General features: G+C 56.1%; 1 protein-coding gene across 5 annotated transcripts in view; it reads left to right on the top strand.

Moving 5' to 3' along the window:
* The first annotated feature begins 330 nt into the window (after positions 1 to 330).
* CYRIA (CYFIP related Rac1 interactor A) overlaps positions 331 to 22315 on the top strand; it is a 98552-nt gene continuing 76567 nt past the window's right edge. The window contains exons 1-2 of one of the 5 annotated variants that reach the window (XM_071211885.1): positions 376 to 603; positions 690 to 755. The gene's annotated coding sequence lies outside the window, so the exon portion shown is untranslated. Of the gene's footprint in view, positions 604 to 689; positions 756 to 1338; positions 1426 to 20404; positions 21513 to 22315 lie in introns of those variants that run through there. The other 4 variants (XM_058288036.1, XM_058288033.1, XM_058288035.1 and 1 more) reach the window with 4 other exon arrangements.

Below are 22315 nucleotides of genomic sequence, written 5' to 3'. Positions count from 1 at the left end.
TGGAGGATTGACAACTGAGGCCTCGAGCATGAGGGCCCTTGACAGCCAGTGGGGAGAAGTCCATCCTCATCTGAAGACCCCTTCTGCTTAGCAGAGTCCTTCTAACTAGACTGGTGGAAAAGTTTCTCTGGTCCTCCTACCCCCATCTCTGAATTCAGGGCAAAAGCCAGAGCAGGAGACCTACTGGGTGTTTCCCAGAAGCCTTCCAGACTTGGAGACTGTGGGAGCTGGCAGGAGGCTTGGCCAGCACCAGGTTTTCCTGTCCCAGGCACACTGAGTCTCGGCAGTGGGGAGACTTGACCCAGTGCGGCTAGCGCTTCCGGCTCTCCCAGACTGTGCCTTGCTCCCTTGTGCTCAGGAACCACGTGCGCGCCCACCGCCACACCGCCTGGCCGGCACTTGCGGGGATTGACTGCCTGCTCCCCGTGTTCCCGGTGATGGGCTGGGAAAGGAAGCCGCCGAAGCGCGCGCCCGCGGCGGGGTCCCCCAGCAGGAGGCTGACTCACAGCCCGCTGGGCACCGCGCGCTTCTCTCGCTGGTTTCCTGCATCTCCCTCTCTCTAAGGCGAACAGCCGCCCGGGCAGATGGGTGAAAACAAAGCTGGTAACCCACGCTGCGCGCTCTCCCTTTCCCCTCGCATTCTGCATCCCAGGATTTTTAAGAAGAGTTTTTGCTGGCTTCCACTTTAGGATAAAGAGGACGGAGTACTGGCGAACACTTGTGGTGGTCCCTCCACCTACCAGCGGGGGGTACAGGTACAGCGCAGGGGCTCTGTTACCTGCGCGCTGGGGAGCCAGGCTGGGGTCCGGATCCAGAGCCACTGGGGTGGCGCCAGGGCTCGGTTGGGGCGCAGCGCCGCGCACTCGGTGGGGGTGGGGGCGTCGGGGGAGGCAGGGCGTGCCGCCCCCCGCATTTTTAGGAGGATGTGGGGTCAGGGGGAGCTGGGCGGGTGCACACCGAGGGCCGCCGCCGGTACCCGCGCGGGGCGCACCGGGCGGGCGGCCTGGGGACGGGTCCCGTGGGCCTGGGCGGAGCAGCGGGGCGGGCGGGGCGCGGGGCTGCGGGGCTCGGGACGGGACGCGGGCGGGGCTCGGGCTTCGGGGCGGGGACGTGGGTGGGGCTCGGGGCGGTGCTGCGGGGCGGGGCTCGGGGCGGTGCTGCGGGGCGGGGCGCGGAGCTGCGGGGCGGGGCGCTGCGGGGCGGGGCGCGGTGCTGCGGGGCGGAACGCGGGGCGGGGCCCGGGGCGGGGCTCGGGGCGGAGCTCGGGGCGGGACGCGGTGCTGCGGGGCGGGGCGCGGGGCGGGGCTCGGGGCGGGGCTCGAGGCCGGGCTGCGGGGCGGGGCGCGGAGCCCTCGGCAGACGGCGCGGGAGAGGCGGGAGAGGCGGGAGAGGCGGCGGCGGCGGCGCGCGCGGCAGCGGCTCGGGGTGAGCGCGGAGGGCCACGGCCCGGGGCCACGGCGGGGAGCGCGGGCGGGGGTCTACGGAGAGGGGCGCTCGGGAGGCGCGGGTCGCAGCGGCGCGATGCGGGGCGCCCGCGGGTCCCGCCGGCCCCTCGGGCCTCGGGGGCGGGGAGGGGTCCCAGGCTCTGCCCTCCGGGAGAGGTGGCCGTCGGCTCTGCGTGGGGGTACCCTCAGCCCTCCCCCGAGACTGCCCCCTGCGCCGTCCTTTCGCCCGCTCGATCGCCCACTCACCCCTTTCTCCCGGGAGCCCCCGCCCTCTGCTCCCCGCGCCCACCCCAGAGCGCCGGGTCGCCCTCGTCGGCCCCCGAGCAGGGAGCCCCGGCCCCTGCACACCTGGGCCCCTGGCCAGCCCGGGCGCCCAGGTCCTTGGCCCGCAGGCTGGTGAGCCCCGACCCAGCGCGCCCGCCCCGGGACCCGGGTCTGCCTCCTGGGACAGGCTGCGTCCCCAGCTTGGGGGACAGTCTGGCCACTTCCCGGTGGTGACACCTGCCTTGCCTGCCACCTGGAGAGCCAAGAACGCCTCTGTCAAAATGGGCCAGTGGCTCCCGGCCCTTCTCCACGCTGCCCTGCCCGCCCGTGTCCCCCGGGGACCGGGCGGGAGCTTTGTCATGGGGAGCCTCCCAAGCTATCTGCCCACCCACCCCTCGATTCCCCGGGACCGCCCGAGCCTCCGTGCGGGGGTCTCAGGGACCCCGGCCTGGGCATACTCCTCTGCGCCCGTGTCGCCGCCTCTCTCTAGGGAGCCTGATGGAGACGAGGGCTGGACCCCACGGCCTTGGTCTCCCCAGCGCCCTCCTCTCACCCCCAGGAACTTTCCCCCTCTCCCACCATTCCTGTCCGCTCCACGTAGGGCCCGGGCCATCTGCGCAGCTTCACGTCCCCAGAGCACAGAGAGCCGGGCTGGGTCCGTGAGTGACCCGAGCTGGGGCAGCTCGAGGGCGGTGGCCACCAGCCAGCTCCCGCCCAGTGTCAGGCCCCGGGGGCCGGGGCTCAGGGGCCGGCGCCGAGCTCCCAGGGGTCCGAGGGCTGGCCCTGCAGGGCAGCGGGTGGCAGGGCAGGGCAGGGCTGTTTGCCTGCTGTCTCTGGCTGTCTCGTGTTGCTATGGTGACAGTTTTGCCTCTCTTCCTCCTTCTGACTCTTCTGGGAGCGGGTTTTTATTGGTCTGTTGTCCTGTCTTTTATGGCTCTAATTTCTCCCTTCTACTTGCTCTGGAATAAACAGCCCTAACCAGGGCGCTTGGCCCAGGCTGGGTCTGGCAGGCCGTCCCCTCCCCGGGCCCTGGGCTCCTGGAGGGCGAGGGACAGACCCCTCCTGGGCTCCGGGAGGTGGGTGGCGACCCGGCCAGCCCAGGGGTGGCCGGCGGCTCGGTGCTAAGAATAGGCGGTAGGCTGCCTGCAGGAGGGGCTCACTCCTGGTGCTGTTTCCTGTGGCCTCACAACTCTGTTGGGGAAGGGGCTGCCCCCATTTTGCAAAGAAGGAAGCTCAGCTGGGGAGACTGAGACGCATCCTGGGTCCTGGTGGGTGCCTGGAAGTGGGGGAGGTGGCGTGGAGAAGTGCATTGCCCTGTCCCTCCGGCCTGCCAGGTGTCCTGGGCCCCGAGGACCATCAGAGCCTCCACCCTGCTGGCCTGTGCCCCTGGGAGGCTTGCTGGGAGGCGCTCCCCAGGTGCCTGCCCCTCGAGTGTGGGCTGGACTCCTGGGAAAGGAAGCCCTGGTGCACTGTGCCCTGAACCCCAAGGCACCCACGTCGAGGGGACAGCCAGGCCGCTTGTGACTTCCTGTTTCGGCTCAGCACCGAGAAGAGTTCGGTCTACCTTTACTCTCGGCTCAGGGCCTGGCTGCAGCAGGAGGAGACGGAGGAGCCAGGGCCTCAGAGGGCAGGGCAGACCCCCTGGAGACAGCCCGGGGTGGGGAGACTGAGCGGGCCAGGCCTGGGGAGGCTGGCGTGCAGTGGCCTCCGGTGAGACTGAGCCCCATCCCTACCTCCCTTTGTCCCTTGATCACAGGCTCTCTTCTTTTCCACTCACCCTCCGCCCCCTTTCCTTCACTGCCCGTGACCTAGGCTTATTGATAAGAAGATGATAAAGCGTTTGTGTAGTGTGAAAAGACCAGCGATCAGCACCCCGTTGTTGACTGTGGGCCCTGGGAAAGCCTCTTCTCTCCGATGGGCCTCAGGGTCACAGTCTGTGAAATGGGCTCGAGACCACGGACCTGTTGTCCTTTTCGGATGAACAGGAAGCGCTAGCAGGGAGTGCTTGGAGAGGCTGCAAGCCTGGGAGACCTGGGATGTCCCAGAATTGCTGGGAGGTCTCGGTGTCCAAGAGACCCCTGAACCATTGCGCTGACTTAGGAATGGTTAGGACATGAGCCTCAGAGCCGGAGGAGCTCCCCTCATCGTATGGCCGGGCCCTGAGCTGGGTCCACCTCTCCGTTTGTGCGCTCGTGTTATTAAGCACCTACTCTGCGCCTGACTCAGTTTGGGGATCGGGAGCTGTGGCATACAGAGCCGATGCGCTGTTTTTAGAGCGTGTAGTCTGCTGATAAGGACAGGCATGAAGAGATGCTGCTGCAGCCGCCGGAGGAGGGCTGTGATGGGCGGGGCGAGCAGCCGGAGGACCAGGCTTGACTGGTCACCCCTGGCCGAGGCAGGGGGCCTGTCCTTTGGGGCTGGAGTTCGGCTGTGCCCCCCTGCCCACATGGGAGGTGCTCCTGCCAGCCGTCAGCACCCGGCGGGAGCCGCTATCAGCCCTGGGGAGCAGGGCAGCAAAGAGCCAGCCCAGCCTTCCCCGCGGAGTGTGAGCTCTTCCACGCGTGGAAACCCCGACTCCCTCTTCACCTTGGTTTGAACAGTCCTTTCTCAGGGGCTGCATGAATTATCCGAAAAAGTCACCCTGGTGATTGGAAAGAAAATAGGTTTTGGAGTCAGATGAATTCACGTTCCTCTCCTGCTACCTCCTGGCTAGCCTCTCTGAGCCTCAGTTATTCCATCTGTAGAGTGAGCATGAGAGCACTTGCCTGGGAAGGATTCAATGACACTGTGTGTCTGTAGGGTGTGGCGCTGCCCCCGCCTCCCGTGGACCTGCTGTTCCTTAGTTACTAAAAAGAGCCCTGAGCCCCTGGCCGGGTCCTCTCGGCCATGCTGGGCCTCCTGGAACAACCCTGGCCTTCACAGACCGTCATTGTCCAAGGAAGGTGAGAAAGTTCCCTGTGCTCAGGTTGCTGGCACCGACTGGCACTCTCAGTTCTCTCTCCCCAGATAAGCTGTGAGAATCTCCGGCCCTGGGTGTCAAGTGACCCTTTTGTTTTTCTCAAAGGGGACAAATGTGAAATGTGAAATGGCAACAAATTCCTGACTTTCGGAAACATAGTACTCTCTGGGAGGATACTTTAAAACAAATTCCTGCTCTTTTTTCCACCTGGACATGTTTGGCTTCCTTTTAAGTTTCTCGATTCCTGACAACCACCTGTCACGGTATTATTATGCCCACTTTATAGTTAAGGGAACTGAGAAGGCGAGGTTACTTGCCCAGCGTCTGCCAGCTAGGAAGTGGCGGGACCAGACTTTAAAACTGGTCCTGCTTGCTCTCTGCACCAGGTTGTACGGTCTTGTCCTTTCTTCGGCTGGCACGCCAATGACCTACAATAATTGCCTTTGGCGAAGGCCAGCCGATTTTCACGGGGGTGGACCTGGTCAGTGTTGTCACTCAGACTTAGGGCAGCTATTTAGAGACCTGAGGAGGGCTTTGCAGGCTTCGGGAGGCTTTCTGCAGGTGGCAGAGCTTGCGTTCCTGTAGGTGAAGAACAGAAGGGGAGTTGGATGTGTCTGAGTTGGGAGCACATGCTTGACGACGCTGGCAGGAGCTTCCTTGGCCCACAGATGGATTGCTGCTGTGCTGTTGCAGTAGGCCAAGATTTTAAGCTGAACTTTGGAATGGAAAGCGTGAGAGTTGCATCTCAGGGGTTGAGACAGGAGACGCAACCAAGGTTGTAAAATGTTGATGGATGACTCTTCCTGCGCAAGATGCTTCGGATTCAGTCTGTCGGTATAACTCATGTCCAGAAAACTAGATTATTGGAAAGCAGTGGTAGGATTGTCCGCTGTACTTCCTTGTGTGCTTTAGAGGCCTGATTTTCTTGGCTTAAGAAGCCCATGGCCCAGAGATTCACAGAGCTGGATCTGGGTGCCACGTTTGCCAGCTGTGTGTTTGCCAGACCTGACTTGGCACTGCAGACAGGTGGGTCTCTATGTGCATTTGTCTCAGGCCTGAGTCTCCTGTCTGCTCACTTAATGACTTCACTTTCTAATAAAAATTCTGTATGGCGTAGGTAATTAGGTTTTTAAAATGAAGCTGGGGAAATGGAGCTCCCCAAAGAGTTTAATTGCCATTTTATGTTGGGCCTAGCATAAAAATGGGATCATTCGCTCATCCGACACTTGCGCTCTGGGTTCTGGTCTCATGCGGCGCTAGGTGGTGTGGATTTAGTGAGCAATCTGGTGCTGCCCCTGCCTTCAGGGAGCTTTCAGTCCACGAGCGAGTCAGAGGAGTACGCGTGGGCCGAGTGGAGCTTGGCGAGTGTCCCGTACAGAGCGGCCCCGCGGGAAGGGCGTGATGCGGTGGTTGGAACTCTGGTGCCCGTTTCTCTCGCCATGAAGTGGCATCTGTGGAGCACCTGAATTACACCTGCCATTTTGCACAAAGAGGCAGTATGAACCAGAGAAGCTGGTGGCCCGGACAGCTAGCGACTGAGGCTCGGCTCGCAGCTGCTTTCTGTGCTTCCGGGGCGAGCTTCAGTTTCACTGTTGTTGAAATGGGATGACTTCAAAGGGCCCTGCGTCTAGCCTGATGACTCTAATAGGCCTTTGGGCTCATTTCCCCTAGCGACGGGTGGGGAAGCAAAACCCGGCAGCCCTGGTTAGCAGGGTTGCCGGGAGCTGGGGGGCTGGGGCTTTGAAAGGCAATCGGCTCTTGCCCACCCTAGGTCCCGGCTCCTCCCAGAGAGGGAGCCATTTTCTGAAAGTCAAGGCCGGTGATGATAGAGGCAGGAAGAGACCCAGGAGCTCAGAGGAGCGGGAAGCAGAGAGGACCCCGCCACCTTCTCAGTGCCCCGGGGTCTCCACGCACCTGGAGGAGTTTGACGTCAGAGGTGTTTTGGTTCCTGGCAATGCGTACTTCCAAGCTAATGTCTTTTCTTAAATGTCACTTGGTTCGATGGTTTCCAGACTTGAGAGCACACAGCTCGTCAGGGCACCATCAAGTGCTCTTAATCCCACTGGCAAGCAAACACAGGCCCTCCCAGGGTCGAACGGGAGGCTGGGTTCCGGGCATCTTCCGGGCTGGCAGACAGGCAGCCTGCCGTGGCTGGGGAAGAGCAAACGAGGGTCAGAGAAGAGGCAGGTGTTGTAGCCAGCTGCCCGCTTGCAGGCCGTCTGAGCTCTGGCAAGTTCTTCCATCTTCCTGAGTCTTATGTCCCCACAGCAGATACTGATGGTAGAGAGATTTATCAGCATGAACAAAACACTCACTATCCATTTCTAGCAAACCTCTGAACAGCTTTTGAAACAATTATCCCCATTCAATGGATGAGGAAATTTAAGGGCAGAGAAGGAATCTGCCTGCTGCCACCTCATCAGGAAGGCTGCTCAGCTGGTGTTTGAAACCATGACTCTGTTCCTTCAAAGCCTCAGCTCTCTCTACCGCCCACACTGCAAAGAAGAGCCATAAATATGTGTAGAGTGTGGAATTAATAAGCTAGGGTCTTGGACAAAACACTCAGCTCGAAGAGTTGGTCAGTTCATGCTGGCCAGTTGTGCCTTCATGCCTTAACACTGAAAAACAACGGAGCTTGTGAAAAGCGCGTGCCTGTGACGTGTACGTCCACGTTGGGTGGACGTCCTTCAAGGGTGCCCTTCGCTCAGCTCGCTTCATCAGGGAGCACGGTCCAGCGGGAATGAGTGGCGCGGCCGCGGTGTGCGGCATATGGCCCTGCTGAGTGTGGACACCGCCCAGTTGAGGCAGGTGTGGGAACACTGACTTCTCAGACTCCTCCCTGGGACAGCTTGAGGTTATGGCAGCATCAGAGAAGTACGTTTTCAAGGTACAGATGAACAGATGGCATGTTGTCAAAGTGGAGGCACACCTCTAGTCTCTCACTCCCTCATTTTACAGAGCTGCAGGACGGAGGGAGGGAGAAGAGAGGGAGGGCTTTTCCAAGGATACCACAACCCTTTGCATTCAGAGGGGTAACATGCACACCTGGAAGTTCTGTGAGAACGTTCCAGAGCTTAAGGGTGAACATGCGTTTGGAACCAGGCACACCACGATTGGGGTATTGGAATCCTGGCTCTTTACTTGGACACAGTCCTTAAACTTGCTAGGTTTTCCAGTTTGTGAACTGAGGTTAGTAATGTTTGTTTCTCAGGGATATTGTGAGGATTAAGTAAATTAAATCTATGTCAATATCTCTTTTTACGTGATCTTTGAAGAAAATATGCTTGAAAAATTTTTGCCGCTTCATGGAGGTTCCTCTTCGTTTATTGTTATGGGTAGGAAATGACATGCAACTTCTTCTTTCTCTGGCAAACACATGCTTGAATTTCCCCCTGACAAAGTCCCCAGAAGTCCACTGGAATGTTTTTTGGGTGATAGTGGGATAACAAATCCAAGCAGGCTTGGGCACCAGACCTACTGTATGATTGATCTCCGCCTTAAGTCTTTTCCTTTTTAAAAAAATTTTTTAAATAAATTGAATTTTTAAAAAAGATACATAAATCACACACAAAAATGTTACATTAAAAAATATAAGAGGTTCCCACATACCCCACTTCCCACCCCCACCGCCACACCAAAACCTCCCTCATCATTTTGGCACATTCATTGCATTTGGTGAATACATTTTGGAGCACCGCAGCACTGCATGGATTATAGTTACATTGTAGTTTACCCTCTCCCCCAGTCCATTCAGTGGGTTATGGCAGGATGTATAATGTCCTGTATCTGTCCTGCAATATCATTCAGGACAAACCCTAGTCCCCAAAATGCCCCTATGTAGTGTCGAGATTTCAAACTAATAAATGAGGCCTGTAAACTATTTTGTGACAGGTACACATTCCCTTATTTGCAAGTCCGAAATCCAAAAAGCTCTGAAAATGGAAAGTTTTTCCTAACTTATTTGGAGGCAAAAGCTGACCTGTTCTGACATGAGGCTGTATATAGTTTTTATTTATCACACTCAGGATGAATAAGTTTTGCTGCAGAAAGAAAGATGAGTTCCCAGACCCTGTCTGCTTGTACTTAATATATGGCATATGCACTATATTAACCTTTTTGGAATCTAAAAGTTCCTGATTTGGGATCGTGTCTGAGCAATGGGTTTTGCAGAAGGCCTCTTGGAAGTCAGGGCACCCCCGGGGAGGGGGTGGTGGTGTGGTGGGGCCTCCAGGGCTTCCTTGGGATATCGGATGGTGTGGTGACGTGGTTCACCTCTTGCTTATCAAAAGCCTTGATGGCCAGTTTTATATTTTATCAGTTAATAAAAAGGAAACAAATGAAATGACCAGGTATAGTACCGAGAAACAAAACCAAGCAATGGCAAAAACCAAAACCTCCCCTTTAAAGCATGGGGTGCCAAGTTTCCTTGGGGCAAAGTAATTTCTACAACGTTCATAGAAATGGAAATAAGCAGGGAGTTTTTGATCTGGTGTGTGTCACAGTGCAGTTTCATCACTGGCCTGGGGAGGAGGGCGAAGGGAGGAGGGAATTTTTACGTCCTGTTCATCCTTTCCGTCTTTCTTCGGGGAGGAACCAGGGCTGGGAGAGTGAGCGTGGAGAAGTGAAAGTGCCCTGAGCAGAGCCTGAGAAGCCCTTGGCTCTTACTCTGGGTCTACCCCTGACTTGTTGGCTGACTTGGGGTGCTGCTCCCCTCTCTGGGCCTTCAGGTTCCGAGTCAAGGATTTGTGCCTTTCTCTTGCTCAGGTTCCAGGGGCAGAGGCCACGTCTAGACAGACCGCCGTGCCCTCGCCGGGCACGCTCATGCGCGCCTGGACGTCCCACCCGCCTGCCGGCCTCTGCCGCTTGGTGCCGCTCCTGGTGGGCTGCAGGAGGGGGCGGGAAGGCTGCGGGGGCTCTGCCCCTCTCCCCATGCTCTACGCCAGTTTGTGGAGAGCATGAGCCCAGCACTAGACGCGCCCAAGGGAGAGGGGTTCCTCGTGATGGCCTGGGGAGGGCCAGGTATGGAAGGACAAATGGACAAACGTCCAGGGGAAGGGATTGGGGCCGCCATCCCATCCCTCCCACTCTCTCTCTTGCTTTCCTCCTCTTTTGGGTTCATGCTGGATGTACTGTAATCACGACCTTTGCTGGATGGAAAGTTCAGCGTTTCTTCCAGCATCTCACGAGGCTGGGCGCGCTGGGGGCGCTGCCTGTGCCTGCCGCCTTGCTGGCCTGCAGCAGCGTCTCGGCGCCGGGTCCCGGCAGCCCCAGGAGCTGGACCTTTGCGGAGGGGCTCCACGCGGAGGAGGGGTCCCCGAGGCCTTTCTTGGCAGGGGCTGTGGGAGCCGTCGGGGTGGGTCCCGTTGGGCCCAGTGGGCAGACCTGGGGGGGTGCGTATATTCGAGAGACATAGACGTCGTGTGCTAGATGGTGCAAGAGTGGGGGTGTGTGGGGGTGTTGTGAGTGTGCATGGTGTGTCAGTGCACGTGTGTGTGTTTGGTTGTGAGTGTGCGTGGTGTGTCAGTGCACGTGTGTGTTTGGGTGTGAGTATGCGTGGTGTGTCAGTGCACGTGTGTGTGTTTGGGTGTGGTGCGGGGTGTGTCAATGCACGTGTGTGCATGTTTGGGTGTGTGTGCGTCGTGTGTCAGTGCATGTGTGTGCATGTTGGGTGTGTGTGGTGTGTCAGTGAACGTGTGTGTGTTTGCGTGGGTGTCAGTGTACATAGTGTGTCAGTGCACATGTGTGCATGTTTGGGTGTGTGTGCATGGTGTCAGTACATGTGTGTGCATGTTTGGGTGTGAGTGTGCACGGTGTGGCGTGTGTGCGAGTGGATGTGTGTGAGCGTCGGGCTCCTTCCAGCTGTAGCGAGGCTGGTCAGTGGGGGGCGCTGACCGCTGCCAGCCCTGGCGAGGGGCCGCAGGGCCTGGGGACAGCGAGACGCGCCATGGAGGTGCGGGCAGGCGACCTGGCTTCTCGGGGAGAGATGTCCCCTGCTGCCTCAGGAACCCAGCACGCCGTACAATCTTCTGTACGTATTTGAAAAGTCCCAACTCATTGGAACATAACACCTAAAAATCATAAAAGATAAATGGAGGGGAACCTGATACAGGTGGTAAAAGCTAAAGGACTGAAAATATTCGTTCTCCTTATGGGTCAGTGGGGGGCAGGTGGGAGAAGATAACAAACTGGGAAAGGAGAGGGAGGAGAAAACGTGGAAACAGCTGCCTTCGCCGGCGCCCTGTGCGGTACCGACCCTCTGGGGTCCTGGCGCCGGCTCCTGGCTCAGCTTCTTCTGAGCCCGACTGCAGGGGCCTGGCGAGTTCCCCCAGGGACGGGAGAGGCAAAGGACAGAAGTACGGACAGGGATCTGGGCGCGATTTTGCCCGCCCCGCCTCGCTGCGGGGTTGCTTGGGATCAGGGCTGCGTGCCGGGAGCACTGTGCAGCGAGTCCTGGGCCTACGGCCTGGCTCAGCCTCGCCTTTTGGAAGCCCTTTCCCACCCTGAGCTCAGTTTGTCTACCGCTAAAGGAGCGTGTCTGACTAGGTGAAGTCTGTCTGGCTTGAGACCGGGGCCCAAGGCTCGCTTGGTGGAGAAGGCCGCTTGCCTCTGGGGTGCACCTGCTGCTGGGAGACCCCTCTTTCCACGGGGCCAATGGCGCGCTTCCCCGGGTGGCCGGGGGTGACGTGTGAACTCACGCAGGGCGAAGGCCACGCTGTTTAGCATGCGCACATCCCGTTTTTGCCTCCCTTCAAGCCCCCCAGCCCTTCCCCCCCCCATTCGGAACTGAGCCCTCAGGGACTGCTCGGAAGGCTGTGGGTTGTCTAAGTTCATCTGCTAAACTTCAAATTCGGGAGACAGAATAGCCGGAGTGGCCCATGTGGACTAAAAGGACCGCAGCGTGCTTCCTGTCTAGTGGCGTGCTCATGTGATTTTTTTTTCTACTTAGCAATTCATGGGGTACCTGGTACTATCGTGGTTCCTCAATTTTTCAAGGTCTTCTTAAATTTTAAATGCTATTAATGATAGTGAGTCACGCTCTTCTGCATGCATTCAGCACCTATTAATTCTGACTGTTTTGCTGGCCCTTTTGTGTATATATATATTTCTCATCCTACAGACAAACTTAAAAGGTAGGTATTTTTAGGCCTGTTTTGAAGATAAAGGCACAGAAGCTAAGAAAGATTAAAAAAACAAACCAAACAAAAAAAAAAGCCAGAAAACACCAAACTTCATTTTAGCCTTAGAACCGAACATGTGAACCAGGATCTCAGCGCGAGCCTGCCTTGCTCTGAAAGTCCTGGGCTTTCCCACACCACACAGCTCACAGTGCTTCCAGGCCACAAATTAGGAAAATAAACTCCTTTTTCCTGTCATGACTCCACTTAACTCTCAGAAAATGCAATTATCATAGCTTGATTTCTTTGCCTCTTTCCAAACTGGAATCTCATAGTTCATGTGTATAAAGTAGTTTTCCATTTAACACACTTTGCCCTGTGTTTCCAAAGGACCGGGTACTGGTCTAGAAACTTGCACATGTGGTGTTTAATGGGAGAAGAGATAGTTGTCCTTATTTATAGAGAGCAAAATTAAGAAGCAGGGGCAATTATCTCCTCAAAGGCAGGAGCATGGGAAGCACTGTGACTTGCTTTGTGACTTAGCTCACAGTCCAGTACCCTCCGGTGTTCGGGATTGTACCTGTGGCCTAGAGGTGCCCCGGGCAGGGCATGAGGCGGCGCCCAGCCGCCCTGTCCAGCGCTCCCCCAGCCCCATGGAGCTGAGCTCCCCCAGCAGAAAGTGTGGTTCGTCTTGTGTTTCCCCCTTGCATCAGCCGGCCCCATCCTTAACGCCTTTTCGCTGGCCCCAAGTCCCGTTTTAGTTTTGTGGCTCGTCACAGACTTGCAAATATTGTGCATAAGCTTCATTTTATAGAGAAAAAAAACCACACTGTAAAACCCAATTTCCCCAACATCACCCAAAAGCTGCATCCATCGAGACTGAGCTTTCGTGTGCCCCCAGCCCCCCACCAGATGCCGTCATTCGTTTATCCATGCAGGCACCCTGAATGTGCAGAGTGCTCACGGCCAGGCAAGCTCCTTCTCTGAGTCGGTTTCTGGGGTGAGCCCAGGCAACATTAGACAAAGCTCCCTGCTTCCTAAAGCTCACATTCCACTGGGGATATATGGGCTATAAATGCATAAACCGGTAAAACGTGTGATATGCAATAAGTCCCATGGATCAGAATGAGGCAGTGGCAGGTATACGGAGTAAGGGGGGCCAGGGGGAGGATTGGGGAAAGAGCTGCTCTTTAAAATAGGGTGGTCTGGAAGGCCGCAGGAGACAGTGACGACTGAGTCGAGAGCTGGCTGAGGTGAGAAAGTGAACTACGCTGTGCGCTAGGGGACCCGAGGACCAGCCCTCAGGCCTGGGTGGGCTGTGCCCGGCAGGTTTCAGGAACGCCCAGGAGGCTGTCGGGAGTGGACAGGAGGACGGGGCAGGCGCTGAAGTCTGGGCGGCCGCGGGGAGCCAGCGCAGTCCCAGCTGGTGCCCCTCTCCCATTGTCACCGCCTGTCCCCCAGGCTGGGTGCCCTGCGGGGAAGGCCGGTGCTGCTCTGCTCTTGGCCTCCCTAGATCCCCGCTCGAGGCATGGCGGGAAAGGTCTGCTCTATGAGTAATTTTGCTTTTTTTTAAGGTCAGGAGGCCTGGTTAAAAAGTATCCATACCTCTTTAGATCAAAGTGGGAATTTGGGAAGGAGGCTGGCTCTGGACCCCAAGAGGCCAGTTGTTTTCTGGGCCACCAGAAATGGCCAGGGACAGGATAAGGTACCAGGAAAAAGCAGGCAGTGGGAGCCGTGGAGAGGAGAGTGTTAACTGCGGTCAGGAGGAAGAGCGCTCTAAAAACCCTCTGGGATTAGCAGGCTGCCCTCTCCCTGCTGGTCGGTGTTTGTAAAGTGGCCGCAGAATGAGCAGGCCTTGGAGAAACCCCCAGAGTGGCTGGGGATTCCAGCCAGGACTTTCCACTCGCCACTTTGCTGACTCAGAGGGCATGGGAGAGCCCTCGGGGGCGGGCGTGGTCCCGGGAGACCCTTCTGGAAAGAAAAGAGCATTCTCCCCGGGCAGGGAATTTCCCTTCCCGAAGTAGAGCTCTGGCCTCTGAGAGGCTTGGGTTTCTTCTGAGGCAGGGAAAAAACCGGAAATGCAGATGGGCCCAAGTGAGGGCCAAGCCAGGGAAAACAGACAGGGCCACCCCGGGCACGGCCTCGCTGCTTCTGAATCTGCATCCTTAGGTCAGAGCTCAGTGGGCTGGGCGGTGGAAACTGAGGCTAGGGGACAGCCTGAGGTTTGAGTGGGGAGACCAGATTTTCAGCTCAAGGGTGCGTGCATCGCTGCATGTCGACGTGGTTACAATCGTGTGGATATATTCGGCAATGAGAATTGGGGACAGAAGTAATTGCTTTCCAGAGGTGTCAGGTGGCAGCTGTGTTTACAAATTCAAACAAAAAAAGGAAAAAGAGAAGATGTGCCTTCAAGCGAGCGACAGCTGTTTGCGGAGCAGGTGCTCTGTGCGGGCTGCTTCGGGTACTAGGGCTGCTCCGGGGATGCGTGGAGACGCGGATGCCCTCGAGGGGCGCGTCTACGGGCCTCGTTTGAAGGACCCTTCCTCAGCACACTTGCCAGAAGGCCCCTTGGATTTCCTGGTTGCCTCTGCCTCTTGCTTGCTTTTAAAGGGGGCAGGGGAAGTTCCCAACCCCTGAGGTTAGAAGGAGGGGAGCTAATTATGTGCCTGCGAAGGACCTGCTTACAGCAGTACCCTTGAGCGGCCTCCCCGGACCCCGCTCCTCTCCCCCTCCTTCCTCCTTCAGGGTTACTCGGAGGACTATGGGCTGTGAATACAAGTTACAAGCTCTGCGGTCTGCAAGGCGTTAATAACACAAGGGGCCTCTGTTACTCGTGCGATGCCTGCTGGAAGGTTCCGGATGAAGGTTGTCACTGGCTCACAGCTCAGCCTCTGTAAACTTGGCCTCGGGTTCGCGTCCGACTGCCGGTGGGGGCTTCCTCCCAGCTTTCCAGATTGCTTTTCCTGACTTTCTATTCGTGTTCGACATCTGCGTTTCGGTGTCCTGCTTGAAAACACACGCAGGTCTAAATGTAACGGGGCCGGTGGTTTTATTTGGTTGATATAACGCCGATGGGGAGATAAAGGCGGAGCTGGTGGCCAGGATATGAGGAGCCGTGGGCGCCGCATGAGAACGGCGTCTGTGGGCACCCGGGGGCGGGAGGTGTCAGGAGTCAGCCTGGCCTGGGTCAGGGTGGGAAACCAGCACTGTGACTTGCCATGGAAAGCCGCACTCAGAGTGCCAACTCCTCCAGACCCTGCAAAAATAGCTGGTGGCGAGCTTTGCTGCTGCAGACAGCCTCCCTAAATGTCAGCAAGATGGGGCAGAGCGCCGAGCCAGCCCGAGATGTGCCTAAGCCCACGGTTCAGGTGATTCATCGCCCCCGCCGAAATAAGCTTTTATAAAAAGTTGAAGAGGGTAAGAAGAGAATAAAGTGAAGGAAAAGGACAGCAGGGCTTGAATTAAAAGCGCTGGAAATAAAACGGAATTAGTCACATCGGCCTGCCCTTCCCAGGACGGGTTCCCTGCTCAGGATGGGCATTCTGTGACTGTTTGTCACGTAGCTGCTGCAAAGCCGCTCTGACCCGTTCAGGGGGCCTTCCCACGGCCAGGGAAGAATGAGAAGGCTCCCTGGAGCCAGGGGCCTTGGGGCGAGAGGGATCCCAGGCAGCTGGATGGAGGGGAACTGCCTCTGGCCCTGTGTCTCTTGCCTGGACCATTCTCCTTCTTTGGTCCATCCCTGGATCAGAAACTGGTGCAAACTGTTTAAATGGCTCTGCAGTTTGCAGAAGGGATTTTTGCATTAGAGGCGCGTCAGCCTTGCTTTTAATCACAGTCTGCTGTGATAAAGAATTCAGTTTTGTTGCTTTTGCTTTCATCCCTTCGCTGTTTGCTTCTCAGCAAACCCTTCACCCCTTTTAAGTTGTTGGGACCTCATCCATAAAATGGACAAAACCCTTTCTTTGCTGACCTCAGCATAATACCTGTGGAGATAAAATGATTTTATCTGGGAAGATCCGGTGTATTGGTCAGTTTCGCCACAGTAAGAAATACCCCCCAGATCTCCGTGGTCGAAAGCGACAGACATCTGGCTCAGGTTCCATAGCAGGGGCTGCAGGCTGGCTTCTGCGGCACTGCTCCACATTTCTTCTCATTCTGGAACTGAGGTGAAGGAGCGGCTGCTTCTCGGGGCACACCATTCTCATGCCAGAGGGCAGAGGGAAGCAGGTGGCACAACTCTGAAATGCTGTTGGCGTTTCTGCTGGCACGTGGCTGTCTTTATTCTACCCGCGTTCCGTTCGCTAAGCAGGGCATCTGGCCAAGCGCCGTCTCAAGCTCCTCCTCCCTCCCTTGGGAGGAGAAGGGGTACGTGCGGATCACGCGGCAACCAGCAGGCCGAATGGTCTCAGCCCTCGGGGCAATAATGGGGACTAATCCGTGTGCTGAAAACTTCGAGAAGGGGATGTGACTGTTAGGTTCTTAGGAAAATAATATTCGCTGGTGTGCTAGAAACTGAGCTTCCGTCTATTGTTATGTTAGTGGGGAAAATACAGTGGCTTCATGACGGAGGGAGTCTTGTCATTTACCCCTATATCCCAAAAGCCCTGCAGAGGGTAGGTGCTCAGTCATACGGGTGGTTCTGATTAAATGCGTGAAGTCCCAGCTATGCCAGTTCTCTGGAAACCTAAGACAGTCAGATATAATTAATGTTCCCTGCAGGCTATTTATGACTAGAATATTTGGCAAAGCATATATTATAACTGCGCGCTAGAGAGAGGAGCAGATTTGCCGAGATTTATTTCTTAAATTCAAATAACATCACATCTCTGGAGCCTTCTTTCTCTCCTTATGTTGGAACTCGGGTCATCGTGTCACGGAACTCTGACGCAGACTTAACTGAAGGGCCAGCGGCCGTGACAATGGGTGTCCTTGATGGGGACAGGAATAACAGAGTGCTTCTGGCCTTGGTGACTCGTCTTTGGGACAACCCAATACCTTGATCATTTACCCCTCATACTATCTCCTCCCTCCCCCACTTCTGACCCTGTTCTTTGGGGAGCAATGAGAGACTCTTAATTTAGAGAAAACGTAAGTGCCAAGATGTGAGCAGTTGACGTAGCAACGGGTGTGGCCGACGCTCTCCCTTTGTGGTGACGCTCCTCCCGTCAGGAGTGCCACATGGGCCACCATGCCTCCACCGCTCACTGTGTGGCCTTGGGCAAGTCACTCAGCGTCTCTGTGCCCCACTGTTCATCCCTGCGGCATGTGGGTGATAATTGCAGCCGCTTCCTCGTAGGCCTGGTTGCCGGGATGGTTTAAGGAGGGGTTTGGAACCAGCCTGGCCCACAGCGGGGCTCGGCACCCAGCCTCATTCATTGTTAAGTGTGGAGAGGAGCCCTGACGAGCCAGGTAGCAGGGCGGATGCTGACGGCCGCCCGCTCCCAGGAACCAGCTCCACGTTGCCCATCTTCCGAAAAGGGGGCAAGCGCCAAAGTCGGAAGGGCGAGGAGGAAGGGCCTGTGCGCGGTGCAGGCCTCAGCTGGGCAGGTGGGCCTGGGGCCTGGCGGGGGGCCCCACTGCAGGTAGGTCTGGCCCTCCAGTCCTCCTGGAAGTCAGTGTCCGTTCCAGCCCCGGCTGTGGGAGTTTCCCGAGGACACACGCGTCTGCGAGGGGTTGCGTGCTTGTCCGGCCCCGCGGGGGACTCACGCGTGGCCTGGCCGGCGGGGCGGGGGCGGGTGCCCGCTCTGTGCGTAGCACAGCCAGTGAACCTGTCCAGGGCCAGGCAGGGAAGAGGCTCGCGGGGTGCCGGGAGCTGGGCGCTGCAGGCAGGTGCCCTGCTCGGTTACTGTGCCCCGGCGGCTACTGCCTCAGATAGAATGTTCTCCGGGGCGCATGGCAAACAGTCCTTCTCTACTCCCTGAAGCCTCGAGGAGAAAACGCTCCACGAGGCCAGTGCCACCTGCAAAAAGAATAATACAACGTGGGTCTATTTTATGTTCTACAATTGCGATTTACCTTTGCTACAGTACGTTTAACTTAAATAATTTTATCCTTACGTGTAGACATTTCCGCATCCATTTGACACCAGATTCTTTTGTCACCAGGATTAATAGCTTTTAGCAAGACAAAACAGCTCATTTAAAATGGCATGTTTTAGTAGTAACAGTGAAAAAATAACCCCTATTTACATGTGACTCCCCCCCAGCTTTCGTGGGGTAACACGTTCCTTGCACAGCTCTGCAGGTGCGCGGTGAGGGCAGAAGGAGACTGATTTCGCAGGTGACTTGCCTTGTAAGGTACTTTCCCAGCAGCCAGTGAGTTGCATCTTATTTATGCCCGTTTACGGAGGCTGAACTAAGGCTCAGTAGACGTCGGGTTGCGTCGCAGGAGAAGGCGTGGGGCAGGCTGCCTGGAGTCGACCTGGATTCCAGAGGACGGTCCTCTCCCATTCGCCGGGCATCGAAACGGATGAAGGCTTGAGTTTCTGGAAATCACAATAAGGAGGCTCAAGGTGGCTGTGTGAAAGCACCCCAGTGGCCAGGAAGGGCCACCCGATCCCCAGCCCCAAGCCTGCGCCGTGTGCTGCGCGGGGAGGCCTCGGCGCGCGGCCAGCCTTCCCTCTCCCTGGTGGTCGCCTCTCCCTCCCCTGGCTCTCCACTCTCTGCTTCTGAACACGTGCGGCTGTGAAGAGACGGCCGGTCCATGGTCCACTCGTTCCTTCATTCACTCCCTCGTTGGGTCAGTGAAATTTACCGAGTGCCTCCTGTGTTTCCGGCATGGAACCCAGCAGAGCTCTTGCTTCTCCACTTGGATGCTCGCTCGCCTCCGTAGCCACGAGGGAGCGGTGAAGCTGGGCGTGGGTTGATCAGGGACGGCACCCGGAGGAGCTTACCTTGGAGCAGAGACCCGCGAGCACGAGGGGCGAGCCACGCCCACATCTGAAGGAAGAGGGGGCATTGTACGGGGCAGGAGGAAAAGAGTGCGGAGACCCCCAGGGGAGCGCGTGCGCTGCTCACGCACAGAACAGGAGCAGAGAAGGGGTCAGGGCGAGGTGGTGGAGTAGAGGCTGGAGGCGCCTGCTGGATGTGGTTTTAGCCTTCAGGCCCTCTCTCTCTCCAGGGCGACACTCACGCTCCGCCTCCCAGGTTGGCCCAACAGGTGAGACTCTGCAATCATCTGGACTAGGGATGTTTCCAGGGTTTTCCATCCTGTCCCTGGACAATGGTCATATTTGTACAGCACGTGGAGGGAACGGAGGAGGCTGTTGTGGCCGGAAGGGAATGGCCCGGGCTTCTGGCCGTCCTGGTCCTGAAGCCACCCCGTGCCCAGACTAGGGACATAGGTGAGCATACCTATGCCACGTGATTGGAGCGGTCTGATTTAGATTCAGGCCCTTGCTTCACAGATGGGGGTACCGAGGCTGAGAGAGAAAATCCAAGAGTGCTACCAAGTAACTTCTCGGAGGCTGCCTGCACACAGCTGCCTTAACCTCCGAATTTCTAAATTACTCATTGGGCATATGTCACAAAAGGTTGGGAACAGCTGACCTGTGTCCATGTGTACGTGAACTCTTTCCAACTAGGATATAAATCATCTGAGGACAGGGTTTCTGTCATGTTTCCTTTCTTTTCTTACACCCTGCAAGTAATCAAGCATAATGCCTCGGGCTTCTCCATATAGTAAAGTATAAATGAATCACCATCGGTCTCTAGCCATTACAAGGAACAGTAGCATGCTCCTATTTCAAGTGCTCCTTCTTCCAAAAAAGCATTTCCTGATTTCCCTGGCTGTAAATAATCTCTGCCTGGTCTGACCTTCCAGAGCTTTCTTTTTGGAACATCCTAGAGCTCTTACTACTTGTGACTCCGTGTTCGAGTTGGAGGTGGATGCCTTCCAACTCCCTTTCCAAAAGTGTGACTACCTTGGTGTCCTTCGGGTGGCATAGTGGCATTGCCTTAGCTGGCCTCAGCTGGCCCTCAGTTCAGGTTCAGCATTTTTTGAGCTTGCTGTAGAGCAACTCTACACTGAGGCCTTTTTACCACGGCAGCTCATTTAAGCATCCCAGCTACCGTGAGGTGGCGTGGCATAGGAACCTCATGATCTATTCAAGGAAAGAGAAGTTAAAGAGCGTAAGGACCAAGTTCAAGACCGGATTCATTGAACCTGTGACTCCAAAGCTCATACCCTTCGTAGTAGCCCAGGAACCTTCCTTGCTTATCTTAGCAAATGTTTGCTGAATAAATATGCAGGCCGAGGAATGCATGCACTAGGTAATTTAGAGGCTATCTAATGCTGGACGTGTGTCATAGAAGCTCCTCCACGTTGGACAATATTAGAAGAGTGTTGGCTCTCACAGGTACGTTCTGGTCACCTGCCCGTGGCCCCCTGGAGCATCTGCAGGTTCCTCTGAAGTTGGACTCTCAGAGGAGAGAAGGCTGTCACTGTCCCAAGCCTCTCTGCCCGATTTCTTCCACAGTGAGGAACGACTGCTGGTTTTATTTTTACGTTAATCATCTTCCCTGAGAAGTCTTGTGTTCAGGAGCCTAGCGGCTGCACGTGTGAATGGGCACGTGCTCAGTGCTATGACCGTCAGCTCTCTTTCTCCTTATTTCTCATAGCAGCAGTTGACTCCCTTCCGTGTTGAGAGTCCCCCCAAGGTAGAAGAAGGGGTGCGCAGTGGTGCTGGAAACGTCTTCCATGTGGTCGTCTACCTGGGAGGAAGGTTCTCGGCGCGATGGTTAATTCCTGACCTTCATCAGTTCCCGGCAGCCCCTCGCGCTTTCAAGTTTGGTAACGGCGAGGCTCTTCACAGACACCTGGGAAGAAGATAATGCATTGAGGAAGCTTTTTTTTTTTGGTCTTTATTTATTTTTTAATATTACATTAAAAAAATATGAGGTCCCCATATGCCCCCACACCCCTTCCCTCACTCCTCCCCCCATAACAGCCACCTCCTCCATCATCATGAGACGTTCACTGCACTTGGTGAATACATCTCTGAGCACCGCTGCACCTCATGGTCAGTGGTCCACACCACAGCCCACACTCTCCCACAGTCCACCCAGTGGGCCATGGGAGGACATACAATGTCCAGTAACTGTCCCTGCAGCACCACCCAGGACAACTCCAAGTCCTGAAAACGCCTCCACATCTCATGTCTTCCTTCCATTCACTACCTGCAGCAGCCCAAGCTTTTGATAGTCACCACAGCAGATGCTGACAGATGGATCTTAAATGACCAGATAAAGTCCATCACACAGAGTCATGGCGGGGCGTCCATAGAAGAAATGGCTACCTGTGGCTTGCGCAGGAGGAGGTCAGGCTTCAGAGGGGTTCGGGGATCCTCGCTACGCCCTGGTGACTCCCTCATTGTAGGTGAATACGCTGAGGCTTCAGGGGCTCTGCCCAGCTGCTAAGGGACCTCATGATAACCCGCCTTGGTGAAGAGGCAGATGCTGCAACTCAGTGGCTGTCTCACCCCTCCCAGTGTCGGCTCTCTACCGGAGCACCCAACCACGGCAAGAGAGTAAAGAATCCCGAGACACTGGGCAGAGGGTCAAGAAGAGGGTGTGCCATCGACCACTGCAGCCTGCAGGTGGGTGGATTCGCCTTTCCGCCAGTGGACGCGTACCCTGGCGTCTAAGCCAGCTGCCGCCGGCTCGGGGAAGGTGAAGGCTAATGCTTCTTCTGCCTCCAGGACTGGCCTAGGGGTGAGCTGGTTCTCAGAAGGTATCCATGCATTTCTTCACTCGTTAAACAATTCTAAGACACTGAATACCTATGGGTAGGCGCTGAGGCTATGGCAGTGAATAAGATTGACATTGACCTGGTCCGACAGATTTATAGGATATCTAATTATAGGCTAATATAGATGGAATTTGATATGTTTACCATTGTAATAATTTAGGGAAAAAGCTAAAATGTGTGATGTAAACTGTTGTCGAAGAAATGGTTACACGTGATTACTTACCAACTTTGGTGTGTTTCGTTTTTCATTTCCCTTTTGACTGTGTTTAAAAACACAAAGCATTGCTGTGCATTGAAGTCCCTTGTGACTTTCACCTGCTGGCCTGGACAAGTTGGAAGCTGCCCATCTGTGCTCCTGTGGCGTTCTCCTATAATTCAGGCAGGCTTTCGTAGACGCCTTCCTCTTAAGATGTTGGTGAAGGTCCTATCTTCCGTCTTTGCTGCGTGCTTTCCCCGCCTACCAATGCCTTTCGGCCCCCTTTCTCTGTGGCTCAGTTCCATTCGTTATTTAAGCTACTGCTCAGAGACCACCGACCCCAGTCACCCATCAGGCTCCAGTACTAGGCACTAGAGATAAGATACGTTCATGAAAGGAGAAGTTGGCAATCAAATAATGGGAGACCTTAATATAAAGATATTAAAGTCGTATTTCTTGCCTTCTAGCAAGTTAGACAGTCAAAAGAACAATGGGAGCAAAAAGGAGCAGAGGAAGAGGGATCGTGAGTGGTGGTGGTGGGCTCCGTTTTGAAACGTGGTCAGGATGGAGTGCGTGGAAATGAGCGTGA

The sequence above is a fragment of the Dasypus novemcinctus genome, chromosome 25 (assembly GCF_030445035.2).
Source record: "Dasypus novemcinctus isolate mDasNov1 chromosome 25, mDasNov1.1.hap2, whole genome shotgun sequence".
Lineage (NCBI taxonomy): Eukaryota > Metazoa > Chordata > Mammalia > Cingulata > Dasypodidae > Dasypus > Dasypus novemcinctus.
Note: the sequence above shows the minus strand (reverse complement) of the source record. Positions and strands in the feature narration are given on the sequence as shown.